Source organism: Buteo buteo, chromosome 21, assembly GCF_964188355.1.
Source record: "Buteo buteo chromosome 21, bButBut1.hap1.1, whole genome shotgun sequence".
In the NCBI taxonomy this organism is placed as follows: Eukaryota; Metazoa; Chordata; class Aves; order Accipitriformes; family Accipitridae; genus Buteo; species Buteo buteo.
In genome coordinates, this window is record NC_134191.1 from 12,546,709 (window position 1) to 12,553,672 (window position 6,964).

Consider the following 6,964-nt stretch of genomic DNA (forward strand, 5'->3'; position numbering starts at 1 on the left):
TAATTGGCTAAGGCTCAGCAAGGATTTCACAACACTATCAGCAGGGTGTTGAAATATTAAAAAAAAAAAAAACAACAACCCAGCAACCAAATGCTCAGTTTCAGAGAAGCACTCTCATTTAAGAAACACTCTCTTAAGTATTTCTTAGATAAGGAGCTGTTTATCAGCATGTATGTATGTTCTTCCTGGAATCAAGGTTCATGCAAGTTTTTTCACATACGCCAACATTCTCTTGGTGTTTTCTGACTTCTCCTCACTCAAGTGCCAGGAACACAGGAAAATTGGAAGTAATATGCATATTCAGTTATGAAGAGGTATGACATATAAATACTATTTATATTTACTTAGTGATTTGAGCTAAGATAGAGAGCATCAGAGTGTAATAAGTTAACCAACAGTAACTTCTATCACTTTTTCTTGTGCACAGAGGAAAAAAAAAATCTCTTTAGAACATGGATGTATAGGAATATGTCAAAGCAGGAGCACAACGAAAGGTAGCTCATGCAACTGCTGATACAATAGAAAATTGGAAAGCTCTTAAATAAAACATAAACAAAATTGAGGTGTAGCCTATGTAAAGACAATGAAAGATGTGCTCCGGACATCCACTAAAACCCTAGTGTAATTTTATTGATCACATAGTATCCTTTGAAACAGAATGTTTCTGAATTTCTCCTCCGTGATGTATCTTTTCTTAGGAATAGTCTGGCCATCTAGGAAATATTTCACTCTCTACCTTCCAGCACACACAGAAGTTTAAAAATAATGTAAATGTAAATACTTGCTCGTGCCAAACACTTCATTTGCCAAGAAGAAACGGTGCATTTTGTATCAGGATTACATTATAACCAAGATTAATTTTTGTGTTGTCTCTGGCAATTCTTTAACAAAAACACCTCCTAATGAAACACAACGTGTAAGTCACAGGTTTTGTATGTTCAGGGAAACTTCTCTCAACAGCTGACTTACTATAACCTGCTTTTAATCTAACTGCCAGATACTACAGAGGTAATGTCTTGGGAGATGGCACCAGGTTTTTGAAGAAGGAGCTACCCAGTGATAAAGATCTTACGGAAAACCAGAACTATTTAACAAAACCAATCAATGAACATACCCCAGATTCTCTTAGGAGAAGGGAAATATCTCACCATTGCAATGTAAGGCAACCATCATCCAGTAAGAACTCAGGCCAAGCCTCAAGTGGTGCATCACAGCATGAATCATAAGGTTGTTTGGTGCAAATGCACAGATTGACTGATCAAAAACATGCCTGCAACTTCTGTATCCAGGTCTGCTCTCTTGCTTAGCAAAAGAAATCAACCTCCCTAAAAAAGCAACCATTTTATGTATCTACATTTGTATATGTAGATTCATCAATATTCAAAATCATCCACTATAAATTCAAAGATTAGTTCTGGGAACAAAACAGGCATCATCAAAACAGAAAAATAAGAAGAAATAAAAGGGAATAGAAGGGACAACTGACCAGTAGTGAGAAAATATGTGTGAATATGTTGGATCATTATCAGATGGATCTTCCGTTGCATCCAATTTTAGTTACTTTTGAGAATAGTCATGTGACTAAAAATTTGTTCACGGCTGTCATTCTCAAGACACACTATGTGCAAGATTCAGCCTGGAAAGCAAACGAGCAGGAGTATCGTGCACTGTTTGAGTCTTGTTGACTCCTACCATGGCAAAACTTTTTGATTAGAAGTAAATTTCACTGACTTTGAGTAATGCGTCAGACTCTCCTTCCAACAACCAAATGATACATTTCTGAGTCAAATGTAGTTTATAAGGCTTGTCATTAAGCATGACTGAGATGACCAATCACACCACACGAACATGGACTCATCACCACTAAGCGATGTCAAAAAAATAACCACATCAAGAAAACCAAAAGCTTAAAATTTGGAACAGCACAGGACTGAAAAACTTCAGTTTCTACACAAGCAATTTGTCAAAAGAAAAAACACTAAACTTGACAAGGAAATTCTTTTGCTGAAAAGTACATGCTCAGTTATACGATTACATTGCTGGTGTTCCCCTGCTCCTCTTCTTCCTCCTGAGTTTCTATCTAGGAAATATTTCCAGAACTTGCTGGTTCAGTTACCTCTTTCAGTCTTGGCATTCAGAGGTTCCAGCAACAAAGCCTTGTTATTATAAATACTTCAGCTATAACATTTCTAAGGAAATTAGACAGAGTATCATAATCTCCTGCTGACTCTCACCTAGCAATTTTAAATTCTCTAGTGTGGGAGAAGACTCTGAGGTCAAAACACAAATTTTATTATTTCATTAAAAGCGAAAGAGGAAAATTAGGATAAAAATTCCAAAGCCTGGGAAGTCAGGTAACAGCAAGACAAGAGAGGATGAAAATCAGCACTGCATCGATGACTCTGGAAAATCCCAAGTCAAAGTACATCACAAATTTTGTTTTGGTACAACACAATGATAAACAGTACACTTGGATTGCACAGACTTTTAAAAAAAGTTTTTTTAACCTTTCTCATTTATTCTTGTACTTGAATAACAGCCCATTCTTGAGTTTACAGTCATGCAAATTCTCCTCACTCGCACGTAAAGATACATTGGCTTCCAGAAGATTATTTCTCCGAGTACAGACATCAACCCTGAACATTACCTTCTGGCCTTCAAACTTGTCATGTAATATCTAGTATTTAGATATTAGCTACTATCTAGAAATTAGCAGTTTTCACGTGACCAAAGTATTTCATCGCCTCGCAGAAGTACATGCAATGAATCAGGGGTAGCATGAGACATGCTCTGTCACTCTCTCTTGCACTCAGCATTACTTTACAGAATAATATAGTATCAAAGATAATATCCAGCCTCTGGAACAAGCAAATCACAGACTAACTAATACAGAACATTAAAGCCAAAAGTAATTTTCCCTGCCCCCCTCGAGAACTGTAACCAACACTATAGAAAAGGCTGAATGAAATCTTGCTGAGTCCTGTGCGGAGCCCAGTTGCAAGCCAAAAGTGATGTAAGATTTGCCTGGAGTTTGAACCGAGCCCTCTGCATTCTTCTGAGAGCTCACCATTAAAAGAAGAATAAATGTTAGCAATAAAAAGTCCAAGAGAATGAACATCTGAAAGCCTAGTCTAAAGATCTGCAAGGGACCTCATAAATACATAGTAAACATCCTCACTGATGGATTCCCCAGAGGAGAAAAATTCTACATTACCCACATAGCACATTTTTTACAAACCATTTCTTTCTGTCTGGATACAAAGAAGTGAAGCAGAACATTTAACATATAACTGGTAAAATTCAAAGTTTAAAGCCAAGGAAAACATCCAAGATTAGAGCTGCTCAACAAAATCATCTTTCTCTTCACATAGTTTTCTTTTTATTCTTATAATTTGTTGATGAATCAGCAAATGAGACCCTTAACTGTCGGTACTGTTAGATATCATGACTTTGGGTGCACAAAGATAAATTAAACAGTATGGGCTTGAATCACATCAACACTACAGGCAACTGCTGTGGGTTTTGCCACCCAATGTGTTGGTAAGGGATTAGGGTGTTTGCTGTCGATTCATACTCTGGTGCCCAAAGCTTTGAAGAATGCAGTAGGTCCTGGCAATTTTTGTTGGCTCAGGTCCCTCATACATGGGCCGTATGTGACCAAGAGTAGCTTCTTATGAAGAACACAGCAGAAAGTCGAGCGTGCTCTGCCAAAAAGCCCCTGGGAAGAGGGGTTTGTTGGCACATCCCTACCTTCAAGCAAGCAGCCAGCGGGGGTGCAACTTAATAGTTATTCAGCTCCAGGCAAAAATGGCATAGGTCTCTTCTAAGGCAGACTCTGAAAGCAAAATTACAGACTATATGACTGGCATGTACAAAAGAGGAAGACAGGAGAGAAACGTACCAAAGAATATGCACAGACAGAACTGGAATATTGCTCTGTTACCAACAGCATTTACACATATAGGACACACACATGTTGGATTCTGTTTCTCCTCCTGGCCTTCAGCCCTGGGTGGTGAAATAGCTAATGCTCTAGGCTACAGCGGTCCATCCTTTTTCCAGCTGGTCAGATACCTCATTAGCACCGCATAGCTCTAGTGACAAGGACTTGCAAGTCGAGTTTATGGCTGCACAGGGGTGCTTGAGGTGGCCTTTAGCTGCTGAAATTCCTACTGTCCTCACATCTACTCCTTGTCGTCTCCTGGGTCACAGCAGAAAAGGATGTGTGCGAAACGGAGCTGGCCTGGTCACGGACTGCCTCTTGGGGTCCATCATGTTAAGACCCTATATCCTGGAGGTGAAGTGAGATAATATATGAGAAAAAGGAATGAAAACACGCATCTAAGAGAAAAAAACTGGCATAAAACAGATAGTACAGCTAAAGAAAAAGAATTGACAACAAACAAGCTCTGCAGTCAAGGAAAGGGTAAAATCTTGGCCCTACTGAAGTCAGTGAGATGTTTGCCAGAAAACTGTAGACAGCTTGTTTTATCCAGGATTTTTAATTAGTGATTAAATGATTCAATGGCAAGTTGGCTGTTTTAAGAAGGAAAAAATCATAGAATAGCTCCAGCATGCCTCTCCCTGCCCCGCCTACCCCTTGGGAGGTACAGATCATATACAGCTTTTTTTATGGGAGATTTGACAGGTATTTCATTGAACCTTAGTCGAAATCTGTAGTTTCCCAGGCTCTGCCTCCTTCCCCAGTTTGGGGATGAAGATAGGAAACACCTGCTAATGACACCAGAGACACAGCAAACAGCAAAAGTCATGTTATCAGCAGAAAGCACAGTGGAAGCCTGGCCTCGCCAGTACAGGCACAATCTATCTCATGGTGGATAGTATATATGAAGAAATAAGATGCTGTGTTCATTTAATTGACATACATTTGAATGGATTTGAATTATTCTGGAGTAACATACCCACAAATAAATAAGGCATCTTGCCACCTTAAGGCGTAAGTCACTTTGTTAAAAGCCCCGTGACCCAAATGATCTATTCACACCACACACTTCTCTTATTCTGCCTGATTTTTCTGCTTTTCTGTCTGCTTCTGCTTTTCACTCTCCAAAGTACATTGGTTTCTATGGAAACAAAACACGTCATCAGAATGGACAGAACTTGGTGACATCCCCAAGTGCAGACAGAAAATGCAATTTAAATAAACATTTTACAATTTCTAACCAGAGCTGAGGAAGGCGATGGGCGATTATCCTGTGCACGTGTGTGTACATGTGTTCACGTGGGCGGCTGCCCATGCACGCATGCACGCACTCACTCCCTCTCGCCATGCGATTTACACACATGCAATGCCACCGGCTTCCCGGGACAGCATGCAGCAGAAGGCTTGGCAGAATCCATCTCATCCTATTCTGTTTTAATATAGCTGAAAATTGCTTTGACAGCTGAATAGCTTCTTTGTTTATAACTCGTTCTTAGCTGACTCTGCTGCATTATGTAGCTTTGTAAAGAGATTAGTTTGTCAAGAACTGAACATATATGGTCTGAGCTTGAACAATTCAGCATGATGAACTGCATTCATTTTATATGACGTACAGGGCTGCAATCCTGCTGCCTTTAATGTGTCTGCTTTTCTCTGTGGGTTCCGTTTTCTCATCTTAAGTGTTTTTTAAATTTTCTTGAATTTCGTCTTTGGGATTATCTTCTTTACCATTTCCTGGACAGATGCAGAAAACTTTCAATATGTCAAATGTCAACACATTGTATCTTGCCCTAAACGCTGTACGGAACCAAGTTTTTGGCTGTGTATAAGAGGAGATCATTATTATACAGTTAGCTAATTATCCACCTGCAAATATCCTATTCCTGCCCTAAACTGCTACAGTTTTGTTAGTATTTGAATTAGTATTTCAACACAGCAGTGCCCCAGCAAAGGTTTAGAAAATTGACCCCACTATAGGCAACACCATATGGAAAATATACAGCTTCTTACCTTGTCCCTTCATCCCCAGCCCTAAAAGCAATCCTAAATAGACAGATCTACAGGACTTCAGTACAGCTGCATGAGCCAGTCCCTTGTCTTTACAAAGCCTTATCAAAAATATTAAAGCAAAACCAGCCTGCACAGCATTACTAGCCCTATCAGGGCATTGCACTGTGCACTGAGCAAACTTTGCAGGGTCTGCTGTCCATTGCCTTTAATGCTGCTTGAGTTGACTGTACTGGTGGTCTTTTATCACTGTTGCAGTTTCTACTTCTAGCCATGGCTTGCTTAGAAATTACATTATTTGAGATTCACTTTGTGCCCTGCCCAGAGGCACAACACAGAGTCAGGGCATTTTTCTCTGGTTTGTCCTGGCTTTTTCCTCTTTCCTTCCCTCAAGTTTTTAAATAAACACCATTAATTCTGATGGATAGATGATATGGTCCAGTATAGAGATGACTAAGAACATAAATTGTCCTGAAGGCAAAATTCCTATCGGCTTTGCAGTAGGTATTACATTGATCTTTCATGGGCTGGGGACTGAAATCTTTACTTAGAGCCATCACTGGAGGCTTTTCTTGTGCAGGACACAGAGCTGGGCCTTGAAACATCTTGCATTTCAACAGTTTTTGCTCAGCCCATAAACTGGCAGAACTCTGATTTTCACTACACCCTGCATTTTGCACTCGGTGGTATTTTACCACTTCTGAAAATACCAACCTTCTCTAAAAACAGAGGGGAAGTTTGTCAGACAGACAAATCCCTCCTTATCTCTTAGTCATAAGCATGATCCACTTCAGATGATTTAAAGAGCTTCGTACATATTAACCTTTAAAACAAACAAAAGAAAGAGACAAGAAAAAGCCTTTGCAAATCACTGTTTGAAAACAGAAGCCACAGAAAGATTCCTCACAACCTTATTTGCTCCCACTCATAATCCTAATGTGCACATATTTCACAAGAGTTGGCACGCTGTGTGCTAATTTGTTGAAAATATATATATATATATATTTAAAATTC

General features: G+C 39.4%; 2 long non-coding RNA genes across 2 annotated transcripts; one reads left to right on the forward strand and one right to left on the reverse strand.

Moving 5' to 3' along the window:
* The first annotated feature begins 201 nt into the window (after nucleotides 1–201).
* Nucleotides 202–1,353, forward strand: LOC142042702 (uncharacterized). The gene is made up of 2 exons (XR_012653835.1): nucleotides 202–314; nucleotides 998–1,353. It is a non-coding gene; the product is annotated as an uncharacterized LOC142042702 (long non-coding RNA).
* Nucleotides 1,354–3,543: 2,190 nt separating this feature from the next.
* Nucleotides 3,544–6,327, reverse strand: LOC142042701 (uncharacterized). The gene is made up of 3 exons (XR_012653834.1): nucleotides 5,954–6,327; nucleotides 4,923–5,084; nucleotides 3,544–4,291 (listed from the first exon to the last, which is right to left on the reverse strand). It is a non-coding gene; the product is annotated as an uncharacterized LOC142042701 (long non-coding RNA).
* Nucleotides 6,328–6,964: the final 637 nt, after the last annotated feature.